This window comes from Hippichthys cyanospilos, chromosome 15 (assembly GCF_059441005.1).
Source record: "Hippichthys cyanospilos isolate Australia breed blue-spotted pipefish chromosome 15, RoL_Hcya_1.0, whole genome shotgun sequence".
NCBI classification, from domain to species: domain Eukaryota; kingdom Metazoa; phylum Chordata; class Actinopteri; order Syngnathiformes; family Syngnathidae; genus Hippichthys; species Hippichthys cyanospilos.
In genome coordinates, this window is record NC_142383.1 from 12,227,269 (window position 1) to 12,252,962 (window position 25,694).

Sequence of the window (25,694 nt, forward strand, 5' to 3'; positions counted from 1 at the left end):
CCCTTGTCAGATGGTAGCTGGCTAATCATATTGTTTGTGATAATGAGCTTTGTGCCACCTGTACTCGCTGTACTTTGTGCATGAACTGAATAACAACAACAGCACTGGTGATCGTGAAGTCATGCCAGTTCATTGTCATTTCTTCTTCCCCTGAAAAAAAACAGAAGTTGACCTCTCAGAATAACTTTGACTTGTCATGTCAGAACAATTTCTTTTCCTGCTCCAATAGAAAAATGCTGCGTAAAGGTTGATGAAAACGGCCGACTGGTTTTGAATGACCAAATATGATTATAAAGCAAAAATATTTATGCCATAGTTAATGTTAATGTTATGTATTTTCATCTACAGTAAAAGTTCAAATAGTCCTGAATATAAATATAATTAAATTAAAATGAAAAGAACAGTTACATTAACGCAAATACAAGTCAAGTTTATTTGTATGACCCTGAATCACAGCAGTCTCAAAGGGATTCATAGGTGAAAAAGAAGTTATACAGAACATCATAAATGCACAACAGCATTCCTTGAACAAAGCTCTATGAAGAGAAAAGAAAAACTTAAAAAAAAAAAAAACATCTTGGGAAAAATAAGAAACCTTCAGGAGGGACCACAGGTGGGAGGAGCCCCCTTCCAGGCTCATCATTGCACTAGATGCCGAGTGCTAAAAATAGCACACTGTGCCATATTAGGCAAGCTAAAATACAATATAGTTGCAAGTAAACAGTTCAATCATGGTGTTAAGTAGACTACAACTAAATGAAAAGGTCAAATGTTGTAAAAGGTATTTGTAAAATGGTCAATGTTCCAATGTGTACAATAATGAAGTACAAAAAAATAAATCAACATAAAGTAAAATGTAATTTAATTTACAAGTTCATATGGCGTAAACTTTTTTTTATTGGTAAAGTCATTTGAATGTACTTGCTTGTAGGCTAAATGCTTAATACAGAGTTTTCGCATAATGCCACAATGTATTGACTTGCACATGGACATATCTCGTGGCATTACGGGAAAATGCAGATCACAAATCATGCGCTGGCGATATATAATAATAAAACTACACTGTATACAATCATGATTTTCAGGCCGACCAGTGAGTTTCAAAATAACCAAGATGGGTCAGTATGTCGACAAAACAAAGTCAACAAAGTATTCTTATGTATACAATAAAGCAGTTTTGTTTTGCCATGCCCAGCACTGATAGAGAACTGACAGAGATGCACATCAATGACCTCTAGAAGGCGTTTTAAAACTGGCCAGAGATCAAGTGAAAGTTCAGTCAGGTAAACAAAAACAAAAAACAAACGTGTACTGTAATTAAATTACCATGGTGTGATGAAATTACTTTACAGCACTTGGTAAATACTGCTAGAAAAAAATACGATCGAGCAAATATTTCTATAACTATTAAATAAACACTAGACCACATAAAAAGAATAATGTCGCGCCTCAAAATATTCATACAACATGTAATTTGCAGAGCGGATCAATGACATCATCGATCAATCAAAAAATTACAATATTACAGCAGAATACAAATTTGCATAAAATGGCAAATATCAGCCGATCACGATTAAATTAAACGTGAAGGCTGAATAAAATTATAAACGAAAGCAAGAGTTTGCAGGCGTAACTTACAAACGTACGGTATAATGTGAGCTAAAAAAAAAAACGGTTACGTTTTACTTATGTACTTGCGTACGTCATCAGGCAGTGGCATGAGGGGATAATTTTATTTTTAGCATTTATTCTCAAAGTACGTTCAATTAAAAAATTCCGAATAATAGCTCATTAATATTTGTGCACTGTCAGTTTGAAATAATGTCCTGTTTTTAATAATGGGACTGTCAACTGAAACGTATCGAAATAAACGACATCCTACCACTTTTTTTTTTTTTACCCCCTGCTGCAGTAAGCCAAAACGCCAGCAGTAGGCACTGTCGGTATTGCCGAGGAAAAAAAAAGATGCATGCGCAGAGAGAGAGACTCGCCCGCCGCTGTCATCTGAGGACACGTGAGGTGACTACACATGTCCACGTTTTTCTCGCACACAAGGAACCCCTGTGCCGTGTCATTTATTGGCCTTTTCACGAAAGCACAACGACACACTTGGCCCAACGAAACGGTCGCTTTTGCGGGTAACTCGCTCGAGAAGTGGAGTGGAGTGAAAGTGAAGCATAAGGGGGAGGGGGGTGGTTCACCGGCTTCTTTAAAGCTCCGGAGTGCACCGAGTTCATGTGTCCGTAAAAGGCGGACCGACGAAGACCGCTCTCCCGATGCGTTAGCCAGCTTCCGTATAAACCGAGCTCCGTAGCCCACTTTCGCAACCCTCCAAACAAGATGTCTGCGTCTTTAAAGCGAAGCGCCGTTAGTCAAACGGGCTATGATGTCAGGCTGCCCCGTCAAGTGCTCGCGTGAGCCGACTTCCACTTCCTGCGCAGGCAGCGGGCACTCGGAAGACGTGCGTGGCCGAAGGAGGTGCGCGACGTGCGGCTGCGGAGGAGCCACAAGAGCCGACAGCGAGGGCGGAAGGGAGGAAGAACCGGTGGGAGCTCCATTTCTGAACCTAACTTCATTGGTCGTCGTCGCGGGTTGACAGCCCATGGAGTAGCCACAGACATTCGGGTAAATATTAAATCTTTAAAGTATATACATTTCGGCTGCTTTATGTCTGTGGCGCATTGGCTGTGCGACTTGTTTCGATGTGCTGACATGACACCGCTGTGCTGCGTTCGGGTTTCAAAAGTCATTTCAAAATGGTTGCTCCCAGTTATATTAAAGTGCAAAGCTGTTTTCATACTTTTAATCGTAGCTGAACACCTTTGGGAAAAATAACATTTTTACACACAAAGTTGCGTCACGACAAAGTCAAAACAGACCCCAAATCTCCACCCACACTGTCGCTGTTTGTGGCGTGGTAGTCCTGCAATGCACTGGATAGCTGTTTTCCTCTTTTCTCCTACTGCAGTGAACACAGCATCTCTTAGAATGGCTGCTTTTTAGTGTGCCACTGTAACTGTACGTGTGCATTCTGGGAAAAGGGGAAGCGGCTCGGTTCACCTTCCTTGAACCCCGAGGTCATTAAGATTGATTGCCTCAAAACCATTGACATTCTACCTTAACCGGAACGTTTTATCAAGAAATTGTCAGAATATTACACGGTGTTTGGCTTCCATGTTTCTCTATCAGTTTGACTTTTCGTTTGAATTACCTCATTCTTAACAGTCAGACCAATGTCAAGGGTTGCATTTTGTTGATATTTTTCCAAGTACAGTAGTCACATGATTTTCTATACATTTTGTTGTGGCTGTTATAACTGACAGAAAGTAAACAAGTGCCAAAAAATAAGAGTGCAGACTTCTGCCAAGGCCAAACAATCGTAATATGTATCAGCAGCGTTTTGTTGTAATGTTGTTTTGAGTGAATTGTGGATTTAATGTAGACCGGAACAATCAGCTCTCTACAAATGTATGAAATTATTAGAGGGAAGAAAATTCACCTGTCATTGGAAACTGTTGGCACCAGAGAAACTTCCAAAAACTTGCAAGATTTTTTTCTCCCCTTTTAATGGCGAACAATGCATAATTGAACCTTTGATTCTTGCTTAGGACTTTTATCAAAAAAGTATGAAAAAGGCATTTACAAAGCAATAATAAATCTTTTGATGTTCATGGGCAGTTGAAAAACTGAAGGGTTCTGCAAATTTAGCAGCAAATATCTGATGCATTGTCAGATTTGGTTAAGCAAACATCTAGTGCCCTTCTAATCTGCGTTAAGTGACTGCAAAATCTAAAAAGAAGGCCCCCCCCCCCCACCAAAAAAAAAAAAAAAATCTCTTCCCAAAAAAAATGCTTTTGTTTGTGACATCACAGATGACAACAAATTTTGATGTACATTTTTTTCCCAAATTATGATTTAAAATGTGTTGGTAAACACTTGACAATTAAACAAAAAAATGTTACAATTTAGTAATGATTATCTTTTAAAATGCATATCGTAATAGTCCTGGTGCAGTACTTGTATTCCCTGCACTAATGTTTTCAAGTTTTTGAACAACAAAAACAACAACTTTGCCAGAGTTGAAAAAATGCTGAAATGTAGTCATGATAAAATTAAAACATTTTTTTCCTGCACATTGCACAATGTAAGGAGTATTGACGTGTAATATTTATGAAACACTTTGCCCCATAGGTGCTGCGGGAATCCTGAGTTTTAATGTAACTTTTTTTGTGTGTGGGATGACATGAAACGTTATATAATGCAGACACAGACATTTTTGATGTTTATGATTAACACACGCACACAAACACACACGTGAAATAAGTTCATGTGCTTTCTTCTCTACTTTCTCACTAAACCTTTCATTGCCTTGGCGCTCCTCCAGAGGGTCGTGATGGCTCTCGGCAGCTGTATTTGTGTGTGCGTGCATGTGTGCTAGCTGTGTCCCGGGATGCCCTTCCTCCATAGGCCTTGCACTATACAGCATTCCACGAGGAGGCCCAGGGAGAGGAGGAGGAGGGTGCAAAGGGGGGAGTGTCAAGGAGGGAGAACGGCAGCACTTTTCAATCCCATTTGAGGCTAGAAAGCGCTTGTGAGAAGCGCCGCAGAAAAAAAAAAACGGTTGAAAACAATTCCGGTGGTACTAGACTGCCCAGCAACACAAAATAGTATTTCCTGAGTTTTCAAACTAGTTTTAAACATTTTTTCCAGGGGTATGTAACCTGCGGCCCGTGCACCATGCACAGGTTTTTTTTTCATGACAAGACTAAACAAAAATGTTATTAGGTGTTCAGTCTGAAGTACAAAAGGGACAGTCACCTTATCCACTTGTCATCTAATAAGGCTTGAATGATTAATCGGCTGGCCGATTTAATGGTGCGATTTCTTCTTCTTGTGCCAGTAAAAACCAACTGCATATTTGCTAATGTTAGTTGGTAATTTTTCCAAACCTGAGCCCTAATGGTTTATGATGTGTTCATGTTCCTTTATGATTAAATTTAATTTGGTTAAAATAGATTAAAACTGATTTAAATCGATTAGTAAGACATTGCAAATCTTTCTTTAATTATGCATGATATGCAACAGTTAACTATCGTACTTCAATCATAATTTATGAATTTTGCTCTCACAAGCAATGCTCTGCTGAGCATTTCCACTCATGCGGAGGTACTGACTTCAATGTCATTATATTACACACAACTAAAACCATACTATTTTCTGGCATTGCATTTCTAGTTGTATGGCTAGCAACATGTTTGACCACTTTTACTTTGAGGTGCCCTTCAAAACAGCCAAGAAATAGCAACATAGTACTCACATAGAGAAAACCCCCTTTCTCGCAGTGGCTTATGTTCCAGACCACCCCCACATTAAGTGAAATCTACAATATACAGTACAGATACCCAAGTGAAATACTGTAGTCCTTATGGATGATCTTATAGAACTTCTGGCACTTAACATTCAAAATCAGCCCTGTAGAAATGGATCTTTGACATCTAGAGCCATCAATGGCAGTGAATGAGTTATTTTTTTTAAACTTTAAACACATAAGCAATATATATTCATGTATGTACATCATTTACTAAGAGATAGCAAGAGCAATGAACAGTAAAAATACTGTACAGTGTAACAGCGTACCTATCCTCTGTATACAGAGGTTTACAGTACTGTAAACAATTCAGTTCTTTTTCCCAAGCTAAGAATGATTAAAAACAGGACTTTATATATTAATACATATTATATATTATATTATTTTCAACAAACATGAGGCTGTATTGGTGGGCTTTTGTTGTAGTTTTTCTCATTTAAAACTTACACTTAAGAGCAAGTTGCAGGCCAACAGCTAGTGGTCAAGAATGGAAGTACATCCAGAATAAGTGACATTTAGAGTAATTTAAGCGGTATTAACGATACAAAAAAAAAAGCAAACTAGAGGGCGAGATCTAGGTACTTGGAAACCACGATGAAGGGGGAGTTGCTGTAAATCAATTGCAGCAGAACATTTTCTTCATCAACTTAATGTGGCTCTCCTTGATTTATGATTATGTTTACGCGTCAGCCATTTTCCCTTCCTGAGATGCAGCGCTGACTCACTGTAGATGGCAGGCGATACGCGGCAGTAGGTGTACGTCACATTCTCATACAATGGTCTTGTATTTCCTTTCCATGTGTGTTGGTGCCAGTATAAGGTGTGTTCATGCATGCGTTTGTTAGGGCTTGTCGCTGGCTGCCAGTTAAATGCAAAGTCTTCCCACTCGTTTTTGTTTTCAGGCAGCGTCATGGCATACAGTATAGCTATGAATCTACTGTGTAGGTGTCAGATGAAATGTGTGTTTCCACTGCATACATCTATTTTTCCAGGTGCCCAAGGGGTTTTGTAACAATGCCATTTCATTGTACAAGTGCACCCAATGAAGCCACCTGTTTAATTAAAATGATGTTGCTTTCTCAGTGGAAAGATGATAATTGTTGAAGAAGGACATTAATCTTAAAGTACTTAAAATATGGACTTAGCATCGTCAAGTTCCCTTTTCTGTCAATTTAAAACTTAAAATATGGACTTCAGCCAGTCGCAGCGCACATATAGACAAATGATAGTTCCCACTCAAACTGGATGATCCAGAGAAATCCCATCACAATGAGATAACATGCAAACAATCAACAGGAAGGCTGACACGAAATCTTGAACCCTGACTCTCACAACTGTGAGACATGTTATGCAGAATGCATCTCCACATCTATTTTTTTCCCTGCCCATGACTTCTCAGCTAGACTGAGTGAAGATTAGCCATTTTCAAGTGACAGCTGGGCTACGCAGATCCCATGGTTTGAGCCAAAAACTATTAAGATGTCATGGTAACCAAAGCTTAGTCGAAGTTGCCCCCTCACTTGAATGCTGCCTGTTGAGACCTGGCTCAGTTGCTTGAGAGAAGACAACCACCTCACCACTATGATTCTTGAGTTGAGGTGTGTTTTGGCAACAGCATGTCATAGTCATGTTGGTAAGATTGCTATTAACGGTTTTAAACCGTAGGGCTCCTTTGTCCTTTAAAAAAAAATTGTGACCAATGGACGCATTTCCCGTGATTGCCTTAACCTCACTGTAACCCAAGCATGGAGTGCTCAGAGCGTGAAGAAGCAACCATTGCCAAAACCACAGCAATTCCCCTTTTCTTTGAATTTCTACTCAAGGTGGCGTAGTTTGTATTCGTGGAACTTTACTGCAAAAAATAATAGAAGAAAGATCATAGATGCATGCTTTTGGCGGTGATTTTTACGCCTTGCTGTGTTTTTTTTTTTTTCAAGATCATTAAGCAGTTCTGCGTATACGCCAGGATAATAAGGTTGCTATTGATTTGGCTTCCTGAAAGAAGGAATCCTCATTTTGAATCTTTGGACACTCTGGTCTCCAATTAGTTTTGGATTTTTGTTTCATTTAAATCAGAAAAAAAAAGCTCATGGGAAAAAAAAGGCTATTCCACACATTGACTGTTTACCATTTCTTGCTACTGTACCTTGGGCTCTTTTCAGGAAGCAGTCAAGATGGCAGACAATGAACAGTAAACACCATTTTCAATGCAAACAAAACTTTTTGGGAAAGTGGGGGGGCTGTTAGGTGAACCTCGTAGTTACATGTCACGTGGCGATAAACTCAACAAATGCATCCACTCAATGTGTGTGTGTGTTGTGGCGTGTGTGTGTCAGCTCTCTGCTAAGTGACATGTTTGGCCATTGGCGTGATGCCAAGCTAGCGCGATCACATGGCATGAAATGTCGTGCCTGCGTTTGTGTTGTGCGTTCGTGTGATGCCACATGTCCGTGCGTTTGCGCCTGGCTTGGGGAATGAAAGGATTGGGGGGGGGGACGACAGCAAAATCTAGGAGGGGAGGGGGAGTGTGTGGTGGGGTGTGTTTGTGCGCATCGGGTTGATTGTTACGATTATTTTCAGCATGAATGGGCAGCATGTAGCATGCATTTAGCCCAAAACAAGTCATGAGATTGTGTCCTCAAACAGGATGGAAAATTAGATTTTACCACTTAATGAAACTTGAAAGTCTAAGAAATGTGCCTTTTAATTTGAAGCACATAAAAACAAATGATCAATCTTATATAGCCTAATTTTGTTGTCTTGTGATCCCTATTAAAGCCTCATGAATTTGTTATGCCATGCATGCTGTAACATAAATTCTAAATGTTTATACAATCTTCTGTTAGAAACAGCAACAATCAGCGAGTAATTGCTACCCCCAATAAGGTTTAAATGGCGTATTTATACCACAAATTGCCAACAAAGCGCTACTTGTTATGATTGTATGCTATTCTTCAAATTGTATAACCTGATCAAATATCTTCTAACATTTCACTAAAAAAAATATAAAAGCATGTACTTTAGCATAGTTTCTGATAATCATATTGGATCAATGTCGGAAAGTATTCTAGTCATGCAATATCAGTATCCGAAATGAAAAAGTTGTACTGTATTTATAAATAATGTGAGGTTGATTTTAAGAACTTTGTTTCTGATCTTATCCCATCATAGTTCCAACTTTGAATATGAGATTGCATCCAATTTAGTCATCAAAGGTATATATCATACATGTAACTAAAGTTCTGTCTGTCTATCTTGTCTGTGTACTGTCTTGCCAGTCCAAGAAGCAGACGGTGACTCGTCTGACTCGGCACATTGCTTTGCATCTTTTCATCTGCAGCGAAAGTATAACCTATAATTTGGAGTAGGATGCCCGCAGACACATGCAAAGGCAAGAAAAGAAAAACCCTGGCCTTAGTCACCAAGACATTAAGTAGGCAGCAAATATTAGTGTGCGTGAATGGCATCTTTTTTTTTTTTTTTTTATTCTTGCAGCCCACCTCAATTTTCCGGGCTCTTGTATTGCGCGCCGTGCATAATTAAATTGCTGCAAACTTCAAGCCTCACTCAAGGCTTGTGCTGGTAAACAGAGCCTGCAAATTAGCGTGTAAAGTAATAAGCGCGGGAGGCTAATTGACAGAGATGCTTCCTATAGACAGTATGTGCTCCTTCTTGGAACAGTCCCGTGGAGAGTCAGGAAATCTATAGCCAAATTTTCTAATTTCCACAGCCTACATTGTTAGTTGTGATGGAGTCAAGATACCAGAAAGATTGATGACTCATTTCTGTCTTATCATTTATCTTAGCATGACCTTTGTTTATATACACAGGCTGGTAATTCTGATGCTCTAAAAGTAAATGCAATTTAATAAATAAATAAATAAAAGAACTCAATGCATTAAAATTATGTTTATCTGAAATGCATTTTTGGGGGGATAACTATCAGGACAAATTCATATCCTGGTGCAACTCCCTAAAGCTATGAGAGGTTTTGATGTCCAGACATAGGTAGGATATGTAAGAACTTTAGTACAGTGATAATCGAATCAGGGTACATGACAGCAGTTCAGAAGGTACATGAGGTTTTTGTAATGCTCTGACCGGAATAGGGCAGGTTTCCTTTAAAATTAGGAGCAAATTGATTGGAACATAAAGGGTCTTATTGTTAAATTGTGTTCCTGAACTTTTGCAGAACTTTGTATGACTTTGTTTTCTTAACATTAATACTAATGTGTCTTTTCATGAGTAACACAATTCTTTGTCAGATAGGTCACATAGAAAACAGAGATGGTCCCCTTGTCACTCCTTGGCCTCCCTTTTAGCCACTCCTAGGGTAAAATCTTGATGAACTACATATTTAAATTCATATAGTACACATAATTTTATTTCATGCAAAACCCTGATTACTTGGTATTCCAAAGAATGATGCACACATGCATGCACGGTCACCCCGGGCCACCCCTCACTGACTTGTTATATCACCCTGGCCACCCCACAGAAACGTTTGTTTCTACGCCTCTGAAAACAGAGAACACAAACTCCCCTCTAGACTTCCTGAATAAAATACAGCTAGAGACGCCACAACAAATGTAGTTCCAGCGTTGAAAATAATCTGACACGAATGGCACATCACTCTTTTGCAACTCATTTGTTTTTGTTGAAATATGTGCTGGTTCGGGAGTGCTTGGCTGGAAAAACATATTTCACAGGCAATTATGTTCATTTTTTTATTCCTCTCCGATGACAATGGCTTTTTCAGAGTAACTTTGTAGGCAAAAACACAAAACTCACAATTTCATGTTTAATCTGGTTTTCCAAAGGGTTCATACGGTCCTAATTCGCAGCAGTTCTTTGAGTTAATGGAAGCCTCAGGACACTTGAACATACACTGTGGGTGATCCACCCACCCCATTTTTCCTGTTTCAAAATAACATTTTGTATTGTATCAACTTAAACACTCAACAGACCATGTCTGAAGATATCCTTTTCCCAATGTCCTCCTGTGATGCTAATCTAATTTCCATCTGTCTTTTTGATCTATGAAGACGATCTATGCCTGTTACTTTCATTTTTCTGCTGAAAATGGGATCACAGTCAGTCATTTCTATTCCTATTTTTCAAAAACACTCAAGCAAGGCCTTTGTAAATGCCCCTCCTCCCTAAAAAGACCCACTGTAGTTGCATACCTGATTTGATAAAAAAAATAAATAATAATTGAGTATGAAAGGCCCAGTTTATTGGCCAAAACTTTGTTTTAATTTTTTTGCTAAAGCTCCTAACCACAACAACTGACATAATTTCAGGAGTTCTTAGGAGAAAAAAAGTACAAAATATGAGGCGCTGTTTGATAATAATAGTGGTACTTTATAATATAAGACATTGATTACTTGTTTACTCGATTACCTGTTCGATACCTCTTTTTTTTTAGACTGATACCAATATGTGTTCTCTTGAGTAGGCTGGGCGTTCATAGCTTGTGCATAGCTTAAATGTCACGCATTTGGATATCAATGTTAGCTAGTGGTTCTAGGCAATTCAGCCATCCAGTATGTATGTATAGTATGGTATGTATGTTTATTTTAGTACATGTATGTTTATTTTAGAAAAGTTTAGTTGTAAGCCAATCGTCTATCATTCTGCCACCTGTGCAAAACCTTGATTTAGCTAATTTTCAAATTTCATTTTTAAAATGAGGAAATTATTTGATTTATTGCCAAACCTTACTCTTAAGTACTTTTGATACACCCCCTCCTTTTTTATTCTAATTTGTAATTGTTATTTCATGATTGTAAAACTCATCTAAGACAGCGGCCAAATCTAGTATCGGCTGCCACGCCTGGTATCAGAAATTGAACTTTAAGGACCTAAATTTGTTTAAACCCTCAGAATTTCAGCCTCCCACCACTACATGTTTACAGATTTCTTTAATGTTTGAGACAGGATTGTCTTGAGGTAAAAATTTGAGGTACAAAAGGGTATAGAAAAATGTCTGCTGCTTTGAAGTTTGCAATGACCACAGCGCCCGCCATCACCCTTAATTAGAAGACGTTTTTGCACCAAAAGGCCTCTCTATAAGAAAATAATAACACATACGTTTGTCCAGATCCTCACCAAAGATTGGAGTTTCTTCCTAGACCCAAGCACACAATACTGCTAATTGCTCCCAAAATATGCGCGTAAATTACCAGTGCTTGTTCAAAATCACTCTCAGAAAAGCTTTCCAGAACCAGACGCAGTACTGTATTGCTTTGTATTAGTGTATTCTGACTCGGCTCTTTGGCAAGACAGTAAACAACTTCTTTTAAGTTTGCACGAGCTTTAGGCTCTAAGAACTGTGAGCAAAAGTCGGCTGTAGGTATGTTATCGGAGAACAACAATGCACAGGGTGGTGAGGGGACCTAGCGGGATTAGTCATGTTAAGAAAGTGGCCTATTTTGACTGCTTGATTAAGTCTGGCTAGGACAAACAAGCAGTGTTTACCCAGGTCATTTGGGGCTCTTTGCCGTGCACTGAGGTTATCCAAGGTGACATGTCATTTGAGCACACGTACACTGGGCAATGTGTGCAAGAGAGTGCAAGTGGGCGGACGCTTAAGTAGGGTGTGCTCTGAAAATACGTGTGTATGTATAGTCTCCAACAGCGATGGCCTCTTGTGATGTCTCAACACTCAAGCCCACTGTGTTTGTGGCATCATGAGACTTTTATTAATTCACTTACTGTGGCACACCGTGATTTTGTTTTATTTCTCACACCCTATCAAAGATGAGCACTGTACTTGTGTACGTGGCTGCGTGTACTGTATGTGTGGGTGTTTGGCCTGACACACTAGACAGTAGGGCACTGATGCTGAAAGAGGTGTCCTCATTTGGTACACTCCTCTGGTGGCCGTGTTGAGCCGCTGACATGTCACGCATATGTGTCAGCTCTGAAACGGCACCGTGATGTCAGTATTACCTCTGCCAAAAGAGACTACATTTTTATTTTTTAATGGCTGTCTGGTGGAATCAGCAAAAGTTAACAATCAATGAATCGATGATTTAGATTTTTCAAAAGAAAGCAAAAAAAGTTAAGATTCTGTCATACTGAGTAGAACAAACTACAAGAGCCTGCTTTTTATACATATAAATATGCATTTGGAATAGAATGAGTTAGTTGTGACATTTAAGCAAGTTAAATTCCATAAATGATTTACGCTAAAACTGATTTAAAATCAGTATACATTATCATTGTCTAAATATTATCCACAGTATTTATTTTTATTTTTAATAAAGCAAACCTTCAAATAAATGTTTGTTGAGTTTATTACCTCAATTAAAATGAATTAAAATTGTAGTTGTCCAGAATGTCTGGTGAAAATCAAGATTTTATTTTCAATTCAAGGTTAAAAATGTGATTGTCCATATGCCATGGTCCGAGAAGTACGTCTTGCAGAACTCCCCACCTTTTTCCCAATCGCAAGTTGAGTTGACAACTTAAAAAAAAAAAAACTTTAAAAATACATCAATGTGAAGTACAGTACACATAATGTACAGCACATGTTTAGCATGTGATACCACAGCAACAGTCACGCAATAAATCTGTTTCACTGGCATCTGCGCATTGCCACCATGTGACATCGCCTGTGTCCAAAACATAACACAGGGCTGTACATTTTTTCCACCGGCCTAAGGGTCTTAATTTCACGCTGGCATGAGCCAGCAGATCATCGATTTGATGGGCTGAACTCACAAAAAAAAAAAAACTTTTTCAACATTTTCCTGCCTGTGAAAAGATGGAAGAATTAATCGGTCGTTTGAGGACAAGGCAATGATTCCGTGTTAGTTACACTAGTGAGGAAGAATTGGCTAGCAAAATTTCCAACCTCCTTCACCTTAGAGTGATCGTCGTGAAAAGGCTGTTACATGTGATTGCATATATTTTGGTGCCAAATTTATATTATATAAGGCACAATGGAAAAACGTTTATATTGCTATTTGAGCCTCTTGCTTCTCCTAATTGTTGGCTCAGTAAGTTTGATAAGATAACCATCCATCCATTATATACCGAGGTCATGATGCAGGGTCAGCAGCTTGAGTAGGAAAGCTCAGATTTCCTTGCCCAGTTTGTCCAGCTCCTCCGAAAGCATCCTCAGGCTTGCTGAGCGACATAATATCGCCAGCGTGTCCTGGGTCTCCTGGTGGGACACACCTAGGACACCTAACGAGAGTTGTCCGCGAGGCACCTTGATCAGCTGGCTCCTCTTGATGTGGAGAAGCAACTGCCCGAGCTTCACATACTATCTCTAATATCCATGCATTTTCTATGCCTCTTATCTTGACAAGGGTCGCAGGCTTTCTGGTGCCTATCCCAGCAGATTACAGGCAGTAGTGTGGGGGACACCCTGAATTAGTTGCCAGACAATCTCAGAGCACGCCGGAATGAACAACCTCTCACGCACCCATTCGCACCTGCCATGCAAGTTTGGACAGGAAGGTCGGACCCAGCTGGAATTGAACTTGGGTCCCTTAACTGTGAGGCGGATGTGCTAACCACTCAGCACCCCGATCTCTAATAGTTCTACATTGTTTCACTTTTTATTATGTAGTGTTAAAATCGTTAGTGTTAAACATGATTGAAGGGAACTCTCCTTGAAGCAAGTGTCAGTTTCTTGGGGTGGCATCAATCAGGGTTGTTTTGCTGCTGCGTGACTCCACTTTTGACAAGGACATCACTTTGCTGCCTCTAGAAGATGCTCTTGATAGTTATCTCAAATGTGCTGTGGCACAATTTGTACCATCTACTACCAGCTACTTGGCAGCGCCCGTATGCTTAGATAATTAATTCTTGCAGGTCATTACATTGAAAGAGTCCAAAAGCAATCATGGCCCTCGTCCACTGTGAGTCCTGACCTTGAATTTTAGGACAAAGGCAGCCTGCGGAGTGTTACTGGCTGTCACACACTTCGCGACAATTCAATTAGATTTCACAGGACGTCTCCATCTTTGACACGTGCCATGTATTTGCTCCAAACAAGATTCGATTTTTGCAGTGCATGAGATGCTGAGAGAATCTGTGTGAAATGGGAAGCTGACCAGCACAGATGTGATTGATAGAAGAGACGGGTTATATTTTAGAGCTTTTTTTTTTTTTTTTTTTTTTTTTTTTTAGTGAAACAGTTTTCAGTTTCTGATGATACTCACATATGACATTTTGAGGTTGTGAATGACATGCATTGAAGTAGAACGCAAGCTGTATTTTTTATGATAAATGAGAAGAAATTCAAAAAATAACATCATCTACTGTATGTATGTAGCCTTAACTGCATGCCACATTTGTATACTCCAGTCTTTTGCTTTGGCCTGTTGATGTTATAGATTTGTTTTTTATTTATTAACATTTAAAGGGACAATATGTAAGATTTAGATCGTTTTTCATTGCAGAGAGCAAGTAGCACTGCATTTACCATTGTCCGGAGCTATAACAGACATGGCAGCCTCCGTAGGAGTGCCTCCCCATGTCTAGACTAACAAATATATTTAAAATATGTTGTTGGTTATTAAGAAGTCATTTATTTGCACGTTTTTTAAATGTAGAACCATTTAATTTATTCCCAAACTGTCAAAAGTTCACTTTGCGCTAAGCAGTTACAATATAAACAAAAAGCCGGCTAAACCTGTAAACAACATGTTTGTTCTGCTGCTGTCACATTATTTGATATGAATCCACAACGTATGATTTGATTAATTATTTGAACAGTGCCCAAAAGTTACATAGATATATTACATAGAACATAAGTACATAACAGAATAAGAATTTCATTGTGTGGTATAATACATATGACAATAAAACTCTTGTATCTTGAACATAACGTGTACACAGTGTGTGTGCGTGCAATTGTGTGTGTTATGGACTTTTCTCATCTTACTACTTCCTCCAAACAAATGGTGACTTTTTCTTTTCCTTTTTTACAACTCCTTGTTCTTCACGCCACAAACTGGCTGAGCGTGAGTCAACACCGCTTTTGGTTTCTTCGCCCTCTTCTTCGCTTCCATTGTTTCAATACATGATTAATTGACAATTCCACTCAGTCGACACAATAATTCAAAGGTCAATCAATCAATTTTTGCTGTCTCTCATTAAGACCATAGCTGGTTTTAATGAATTGCCTTAGTTGTTGATGTTTTATTCATTAACTTGTGTTTATCGTAGTTTTAAGCAAGTCATTATGATCTGGCTTACTGTGGTTGCAGTTGCAAGGAACTTCAGTATGTGCTGAATATACGTTTCTTACTCGTTTCTTAAATTGTAGCCACTACTGATTTGTTTCTTCATCTGTTAGCCTGCTGATTTTTGTCACTTTCTGTGGGTGTGTGTGGTGTATACGTGGGTGGGCGGGTGAGTGGGTAACTGTTTTTGTGTGTCAGAGCTGGATATGACCCAACAAAAACTGCCTGGCGTTTTTTTTTTTTTTTTGGGTGATGATAATCCATATTGTCATGCAGAAACTTATTATGTTAGGCTGCCTGCAAGTTTGTTGCTCCCGATAATGAATGTTGTTTTTTGCTGATGCAGTGGCATGTCAGCACATTTCATGTGTTGTTGTCAGTTACCCCGTCAGCTTCCCCCCAAAAAAGTCACCATTTTCTTATACCATGTCAAAGCGATCCCCCAAAAGACATCAAAGTTCCATCATCCGAGGTCTGATTTTTTTATTTTTATTTTTTTTTTTTTTTGAGACCTCAGCCAGTCTCTAATGATTGATGATCATCTTTCATTATGTACTTTTCTTTTGCTAAAAGTAATCAGTCTCGGCAACCGGCAGCAAGGTAAATAAATAATGCTTGGTTCAGTTCAACTACATGGATGTTGTAAACCAGAGGTCCCCAACGACCGGTCCGCGCCCTGGCACCGGTCCGTGGATCAACTGGTACTGGGCCGCGTGGGTCGCACCCGAAATATTGTTGATAAAAAATGTTAATAAATCCCAAGCGTTGACCGGTCCGTGGTGGTAAAAAGGTTGGGGACCGCTGGCGTAAACAAACGACGCATTTGAATTGATGTCAATTAAGTTTACGCGACTGGGTTATAGGGCGACATCTATTGGAGCAAGGAGACACGAAACGCGACATGAGACAGCCTATCTATTTTAGCAACGTGACAACAGGAAACGGAAATATATTGTGGCCTTCCAGATGAAAAGTACACATTTCTAAATAAGATAAGTGAAAATGAAAAACTAAAGCGCTTGAAGAATTCTTAACACAGAAGAAATATCATCTTAATGCTCCTGCGTGTGAACAAGGATGGACTCAAGATGTTGCGTCAGTCTGCTAGCTCTTTTTTTGAAAACAAGAAGGTAACAGCCTTGGTTACCACAAACACTGCTAAGAGCTAAGTGACAAACTGTAAATGTAAACAGGAAATGGAAATATAGCGCGGCTCATGCCCTTAACACATCCGTTTAAAAAATTTTTGGACTCAGACTTTGGTTTAGTCTGCTTGCTTCTTTTATTGAAAATAATGCAGTACAACCTTGGTTAACAAAGTGGCCAACTTCAGCCGATATTGTAAACCGGCTTGAATTGTAACTTACCCCTAAATTTCTCTAAAAAGGAAAATTCTTGTCTGTTAAGAAAAATGTGTACCTAATACAGGCTTTTTTTTGCCTGTTTAGACTATCCGCCGAAAGCGACCGCTGTGCCCAGTAAATGGTTAAGAGCCAAAAGTTCAAATCCAGCTGGCACCGGCGTTCCTGTGTGGAGTTTGCATAGTACTTTGATAATTGCTCACCTGTTTAGATACCCTGTTTAATTTGAAATTGTCTAAATCTAAGGAATGTTAACTGCTCAACAGCAAATATTTTTCTGTAGTCCTCCATGAAAGCAGACAGATTATCGTTGTGGCGGATCACAAAAAGCATTGTCAAACATCTGCTTTTACTTTGGAAAACAATGATCAACATTTTGGCCAATTTTCTGACATGTTACAGACCAAAGCAATGACTGAGTCATAATTAATTTGTGTTTGTGTGTTTTCCGCACTGTCAATTTGAAATAATGTCCTGTTTTGGAATAAAGGGAATGAAAATAAAAACATGTTTTTGTTTTAATCCAAATTCATCCACTAATCACCAAAATAATCGGCAGGATAATTGATTGTTAAAACAACCATTAGTCGCGGACTAATTTTCTTAATACTAAACCTGAAGAATAGGAAGCAAGCCTTGCGAAGGACTAACACCCTGCCCTGCAAAATGGTTATGAATTTCCCTGTTAAAGGGCCCGTATCATAGACTTTTCATAGGACTATACATATCATATGGGGCTTTTTTAAGATTGTCAAGATTTTTAAGATGATTCAATGTTGATTTCAAAGTGTAATCTCCATCCATTGATGCGTCTTGAAGAATTTGTTGCTTAGTCTGCTTCCTCAGCACTGGCCCTGCCCGAGCAGATAAACATGACAACTTGGGTGTCAACCCTGCGTCACGGAATTTACAGTATTTTATTTCTTTATTATTAAATTATGACGTTAGCCAGGTGGTTTCCCTTACTGAAAAGCTTTCCTGTTTGTGGAATAAATGCTTTTCATCAGCGTGAATGGAGTGCATTTTCAAAGTATATCCATGTATCTTCCCTGCAGGCTCCTCTTTGGCAGCTTCACCTTTCTTTGTCACCCTCCCTCCTCATCTTCCTCTTCCTCTTGTGTCTAATTGTCTTCTCCCCTCCACTGTGATTTTGCAACTTCATACTTCTTCTGTTTGTGTTTTTCACACACACATACGCACACACACAATCGCTCCTCGCTCCTTTTGTTCATGTATTTGCTTTCACGGCTGTTCTGTTATTTTTTTTTCTTCTCTTAAGCTTGGGACTACGATTGTCGTATGTAGATGTATAATGGAGGCCGCTGCAGGTGTTGATATGCTTCTTGAGGCATTAGCAGCCACCGCTGTTTGTTTGTTTACCTCCCACAGCCACTTGGAGTCCATTTGCCTTTGCCTCAAGGGATCCCAAGAACACACACAAAGATGCACGCGCAAAGACAACATGCATCGGTCTGTCTCGGGTTTCATTATGGCAGCCACACTGTTGATCAGTATCAGGGCTGTGAATATGAGGCCCATTGTAGTTTTTATAGTTTTTACAAGTACTCTGAGGGCCATCTTAAATTTGTGAAAAAGTATAATTTAACGAAGCAGCAAGGGTGGCCTTTGTGATAAGCACATCTGCCTCAAAGTTGAGGTCCAAGGTCCAAGTGTATCTTTGGTCTCAAAGTGTGGAAATCAAATGTCCTCCTTGTGCTTGTGTGGGTTTTCTCCACAATTGATTGTGTACATACAGTATATGAGCCCTGCGATTGACTCGTGACAATTTCTGGGTGTGGCAAGGCTCCCAGCTACAGCTTGCCCATCATCCTTGTAAAGCCAAATGCTATAGAAAGTCGTCAGTGCCCCACCCCCTTCCGTAATCTCCATAGTTTGTCGTTAATGGTAAATTCATACTTTTTGGCATTTGTGCCCCCCTAATTGTCAACCATCAAATTGCGTTGATTACATCCTCCCCTTTTCAGTCACCCCCTTGCCGTGGAAACACATCCCAGAATGCGCAGCAACCAGCAAGCAATTTCTTTGTGTAAATCATATTTAAAAAGTTTAAAAAGCAAAATAGCACAGCAAAATCTCTGCACTTAATTCTAAACAATACTAAACTTTTAACTTTCAATCGGTATTATAATCACGCTGAGCAAGATTGTGTTCAGTATGCGTTTTGGTTCATGAAACCATGACTTAAAAAGGCAGCACAAACAAGAACGCTCCCATTAAAGTTGACTGTGCATGACAAGTAGTGAATTGAACCAAGACATCTTATTTACTCAACTGGACATAATTCTCCACTGCTTGGCGGAAAAGTAAAGTGATTATAGTCACATTGACTTTGCAGAGTACAGGTGTTAAGCAGGATACCAACGTTTGAGGACTGGAGTTCGACACCTATGATGTTGAGGATGCGGTTTATAGTCAAGAGATGCACCAACACTGCCGACAACTGTGCAAGCCAATTTATATTTTATATTTGTCAGAAAAAGGGGCGTGATGGACTGACGGAATGTCCATCTGGACAATTACTACGACGGATGAAAAATACATTTCCGACTTTCTTAATCTATCGTTTTTTTTTCAGTATTCCCGTCATTTGTCGGTCTGTCAGCAGAACGGGGGCCCGTCGATGACGGACTGACGCACAATCCGTCACTGCTGACAGACCACACACTGCTAATGTATATGTATATGCATACATGCTTATATATAAAAATTATAAGATATATAAAATTGCCTGCCATTACCTTTTACAGACTGGTGAGGAAATATCACTAACACCCCTAACTTCAAGGTAATTTTTCAGAGATAACGCAGAACAACCTTAATCGCAATACAGGAAAAATGTTCAAATTAAGCCTGATTATTGTTATGGATGAACCTTGCTTTAGCATGCACCAACTGTCTTAAAACTGACCAAAAGACAGCATCGTGTTCCCAGATGAGCCCAACTTTTTTGTTTCTTTGGTCCTGTGTGGCTCTAAAAGCCACAGCCTGAAAACTGTGTTGATGCAGAGAAGGGACCAAAACCCAAACTCTTTGTTTACAGCCACTTTGATATTTATTGGTGCATTTAACGGATGATAAAAGTTTAAGATTACGCATCATCTAAGTCAACTGCTATATAAACTTTACACTCCATTTTTAACCTGGAATTTAACTTTTTCCTCCGACTTTCCTCGTTACATTAGCATTGCGTTTTGAGTGGAAAGATACCAGACACAAATGGGCCCACAACACATCATTTCATTGCTGTCTGTTTCTTACATAACCGCGTGAATCATGGTGGGATTTTTTTTTTTTTTTTGTATAAATAAAATGATGATTTTTGATCCTTTGTGGATGCAGACAACTTCTTCCAGTTAGGTCTATGGTCACCGTGAATGATGTTAAATTATAAGTGATAGGCACTGAGCAGTTTCTCTCTCTGTCTCTCTGTCTCTCTTTCTCGCTCACTCTTGCTTTTTGTTTTTTTTTTTCCACTTTCATTTTCTTTCTCTATTTTCTGTCTTGCTTTTTAGTTCTCTCTCTCTCTCATGCTCTCGACATCCCATAATGATACTCAGACAGGCAGGCAGCCGCTCAGTCCCTATTGGTAGAATTGTTGCCAGGGAGCGTTGCCGTCTCAACGTGGATAGAATCTGTTGTCTGGTACACTTTAGACATGAGAACAACTGCAGGATCTGAATATTTATAACATAGCCATTGTTCACATCAACATTGTATAGATGGGGAAATAAACAGCTGTCATTTGGACTTTTATACAGTGTTTGACGACCAAACATTTCAACTTTGGCCATGTCAGCACTTTTTTACAACTGCGTTGCATTCTAGCCTAAGCTGTTTATGATATTTTGGTTAGCTTATTAAGATGCGAACTGCAACCACAATAACAAACTGAGTCTTCCAGTCATATCCTTGTCAGTCAAAACTGAGCTTTTTTTTTTTTTCGGTCGTCTTTTTTCGAGCGTCCATGGAAGTAGGTTCGTTGAAAATCACTTGTTTTGTTGATGGTTTGTAATTGATGAGTGTGCGTATTGTAACAGACAAAATACAAATCAAGGAAGTTGACAGAATTCAAATTTTATGAGCTTCTCCTCTTTTGGCCAACATTCTCAAAACTCACTGAACTGCTCGTGCCAACAATGAGCTGGGTCGGGGTCATGTCATGCCACTCTCCACATTGCCTGAAGGACCTGCACTTTCTTTGACAACTCATAAAAACAGCTCATACTGCAGCACCGGTAAGATGGAAATTGGAAAATTTTAGTGGTTTTTCATACATGACTGTTTCAAACCATGGTCTGGTGCATTTTGGGTTGCAAGCATGCTCAGAGCACGCTCTGTTACTGCTGTACTTTTTCAGTTGACTGTTTTGTGTTTTTCATACAAATAATATCTAATTTTGACTGAAATACAAAATATGAACTCCTGTTTTTCTGTTTCCATCATCACCACAATAATAGGACTCTCATCATCATACAAGGTCCCCTTTACTGATAACAGTTTAAAATGCCATCCTACCATCCACAAAATCCATCTTTGTTTTAACCCCCTTGGACCTAAGTGACATGCTGGAGAGCATGATACACTTAACATATTTTTGCTCCAGATTATTATACCGTCAGAATCTAGTATCTGCTTATGCCTTGTTGCAGCCCTAATTCTGACTGTACTTTTGCACTAGCATACAGTAGGTCAGTGTTAGATTACGAGCATGCAACTTTTGTTCAGGTCTTGTAGGACTAGGAATAGATCTCCATCCTAAACCAAAATACGCCTCCATCTTGAACAGCTATAACTGCTGTTTTATGTTACAATGCTGTCTTTTTGTTATTAAAAATCAGCATGCACAGTATATGTGTGTGCGTGTGCATGTGTGAATGCCATCTGGCCCATTGTCTCCCCGTCTTGATTTTATTCAAATATGCCTGGACCTGCTGCTAGAGCGAATAACGCCATGCGTAGGTATGAAGTCTTTGATTAAAATCCGCCAAACGACGGGAGGACATTGCCGCGACTCGAGATAACAGAGGGGAGGAGAAAAAAAAAAAAAACTCCGGGAAAAGTTTGAGGTGCAAACGCAGGGCGGGAAAATGAGGACACGAAAGGTGGGGGCTTTTTTATTTTTTATCAGGCATGTGCAGAATTTATATTTAATGCAGCTGGGAGGGTAGTTTATGTTGGCGCATGCATACGTGCCTCGCGATTCACTCCCTGCATATATTACAGTGAATATGCGGCTGTGTGCACACTCTCGGCCCGTCCTGTCTGCCTGACTCAACATATTCTCCGCCCCTCCCCTCCATTAACCCCCCCTTTCCATTCTCTTCTCCCTCACTTGGCTGGCACGAACATGCATGTCTGTAGACTCCGTACAGAGCGCCAACTTCACTGCAATGCAGCCCTCTGTGCATTAATTGGCAGCGAGACAGCGGCGACGTGCTATGCAGGCGAGGAGGGAGAGTGGAGGGAGGGGTGGAGGGGGGTAACATGAGGACAATCGTCACGGTAACTGATGGATGGACGAGCAGGTTCATGGCGACACACGGCAACAAACAAGAGTGTGCATTCCTGAGTGTGTACAGGGAGATGACGTGACTGTCTATAAAAGAACACAGCGAGGGAGGAGAGTGTGTATGTGTTCGTGTGCGTGTGTTGTATATGTCTGATTGTATTAGCGGATTTGCGTCTCCTGCCTTTTGTGCCTGCTCGCTCATGTGAGCCTATATGTGCAGTGCAGATATCACAGTGCCGGGCCCGAGCTCTTAAAACCCGCAGTCGGTGCTGCTGCTTTTTTGTGTGTGAGAAACGATTTTCTTTTCGTTCCTACCACAGCTGAGGGGGTAAAGTTGAGCACAAGTTCCCCTCAACATCCTCTCCTTTTCAGGTAAACACAATGCAGTTAACGTTATAAGCATTTTATTCCATCAAGTCTACTTCTCCTCCAGTAGTAAATGCAGGGTCAAGCTATGCCCACCATTCACCTTTTATTGACTGGTTTAAGTAACATTTCCACATTCTTATCCGGTGTACACAAAAATGTAAAAGCAATCAAAACCCCCGATATATCAGTCTAATTAGCATTGTCCTATTCATATGTCAAACTATGACCACCATCATCAACATTTAATCGATTCCTCTTTGGCTCACACACAAAGGTTAAAAGTAAAAAGCTAACCATTGTTAAAAAGTAAATGTAAAAATAATAAGACACCCGGGTAAGTTACAGGATCAAGCAGGTGCAATCATAATACCTTTAACTCATTCAATCCCAACAACATTTTTTCTTTAAAGAGTCCAGACATTAAATTCCAGACGTTAAGTGTTTTGCTGAAGGATGATCTAAATCAAATCGATGTATTCATTACTTAAGGTACTAAAACTACTAAAGTAATTGATTCATTTAGGTATTAAAAGTACTTAAGTAATCAGTTACTGTGGTTAATTCATTGCTAAAGTAATCCATTACCTTAGGTCAGTGCTTCTCAATTATATTTTGCCAACCCCCTCAGGAAAGAAAAAATTCTCACGCCCCCCACTCAACTCACTGATAAAAATAAGATTATTATCTATAAAAATTGTATCAGTATCCCTAAACATGTACCCTGTTTAACAATAACAAAAGAATAAAGTAAGTCAACTTTGAACAACTGTTATTTTTTACTGTGTTTATACATGTGACAGCTTAGTCTGAAACAGAAAAAAATAACCAAGTGCATCAAAGTGCCTGAAACTTAAAAAAAAAAAGAAAAAATAAGATGAACATTCTTATTTTATTACAATTGCACTTTTAGTCATTCTTTTGGCCACCATTTAAAAACAGTATTAAAAAGTACTTCTGATTGAATGTCTTGATGCTTAAAAAAATGGGATTGAATGGATGTTTTTTTTTTTTTTTAATAATATTCAAATCTAGTCTGGTACACAAATTTAAAACTCAGAAAAAAATCCACAATTAATGCCAAACTGTAAAAACAGCCAAATACAAGGATCATTTTAATATTATTTTCTTGTGCACACAAAGGTTTAAAAAAAATTAAAGTGACACTGTAGCTCCCATTCATTTGTGTCTACTGCAGTGCACATTTGTTTTTGGTCTATATCGTTTGACTCATTGGAGCTCCCTGACTAAGTCCTAGTGTGCTCAGCAGAGGACATCCTCTGGCCTCTTATGATGTCTGATTTGTTTGGGTGGGATGCAATTAATTTTGCTGTCTTGCGGAGGCAAAATAGACCCAAACAAGTTGAGGACACGAATAAATAACATTGATCTCTGGCGGATAAAAAGTCAATGTCAGAGTGCTGACGTCAAACTTTGGCCATCCTGAACCCTTTAAAGAACATTTTAAAGGTATCTGGCATACATTAAAAAAAGTAAATTTAAAAAATGTGAAAACAAATCACAAGGTTCTCTCCAGCTTCCTCCCACACTCCCCCGTGTGCCCCGCAATTGGCTAGCAATCAGTTCCCCTGCCTACTGCCCAAAGTCAGCTGGGGTAAGCACCAGCAAGCCTGCAACCCTTCTGAGGATAAGAAATTAGATTTCATTGTAGGTGATCTAAAATAATCTATTCCATAGTTAAACCTTAAAGTACCTCGACATCTCAAACAACATCCGATGAGGCCTAAGCATAATTTTTGCATGGTTTGTTGACTGTGTTTTCTCTGCGTATGCATGTAGGTGTTTGCTTGAAAGGTCTGCATGATTCACTGTAAAACACACAACACTTACTCAAGCCAGCTTAAAAAAAAAACAAAAAAACTATTGTCCTCCAAAGACTAGCTACTCCAAACCACTTTGCCAACCACCCATGACCTATTTTACCAATGAAATTTAAAACTATTATTGATATTGGAAAGCAAGTAAGAAGAAGTGTCATGTTTTCTCCTGATGTGCATGTGTCAAGCAGGGATTTCAGAAGTTACATCACTGGATGTCCAGATGATTAGCATTGCCTCATAAGTCATTTCTCTTTTAGTCTTAGTCATCCTTCCTTTTGACTCCCTGTCTGTGGTATTCGTCCACTGGTAAACAACTACTGTTGTCAGCATCCTGAAACTGGTAGTAAGTGTAATTACAATCATAAGGACCAAGGCAAAGTGTTTAGGACTCACTTTCTAAATCCCATGATAGCTATGACAGACTATCGTAGTTTATATTATACCATGATACTTTGCTAAAACTGTTCTTGTTGACTATTGTTTGTTCTTGTTGACTATAAATTCCTAACTAAATGCTTTCACATTCACATTTACGGTATTCTGGAACTAAAACTACTTCCTTTTTCCTTGTCAAAAAAAATCACAGGAAATGTAGTCACACCAAACAGAAGTGTTATGCCTACTAATTTTCAGTTTTATTAACATTTAGCAAGGTGCTTTTAAAAGAAAAAAAATGGATAGCTGCATGCATAAGCAAAATAAAGCATGTACTGTACTCATTCTTGTACAATATTTGACCAAAGGAGGGTTCAATGACCATTCACACAGTAGAATATCTCAAACATCAACAGAAATGCTCATGCAATGCACCAAACAGCAATGACGCCAGTGAGCATATTCCAGGGGGTATGTGGAAATCTAATTTATTATAATTTCACAAACCAAACTCATGATACCCTTAAGCCAACTCAAATTGTAAGGTTTTTATGTAAAGATTTTCCTGAATTGGCAATACATTGAGACAGCAGAAAAAGATTGCACAGTAGTGAGTGTGTTGACTTTTTTAAGTGTTATTGAACTGTC

General features: G+C 39.2%; 1 protein-coding gene across 1 annotated transcript in view; it reads left to right on the plus strand.

Moving 5' to 3' along the window:
• Window positions 1-2,101: 2,101 nt before the first annotated feature.
• Window positions 2,102-25,694, plus strand: part of nacc2 (NACC family member 2) — a 38,061-nt gene continuing 14,468 nt past the window's right edge. The window contains exon 1 of the mRNA XM_088435195.1: window positions 2,102-2,625. The gene's annotated coding sequence lies outside the window, so the exon portion shown is untranslated. The remainder of the gene's footprint in view (window positions 2,626-25,694) is intronic.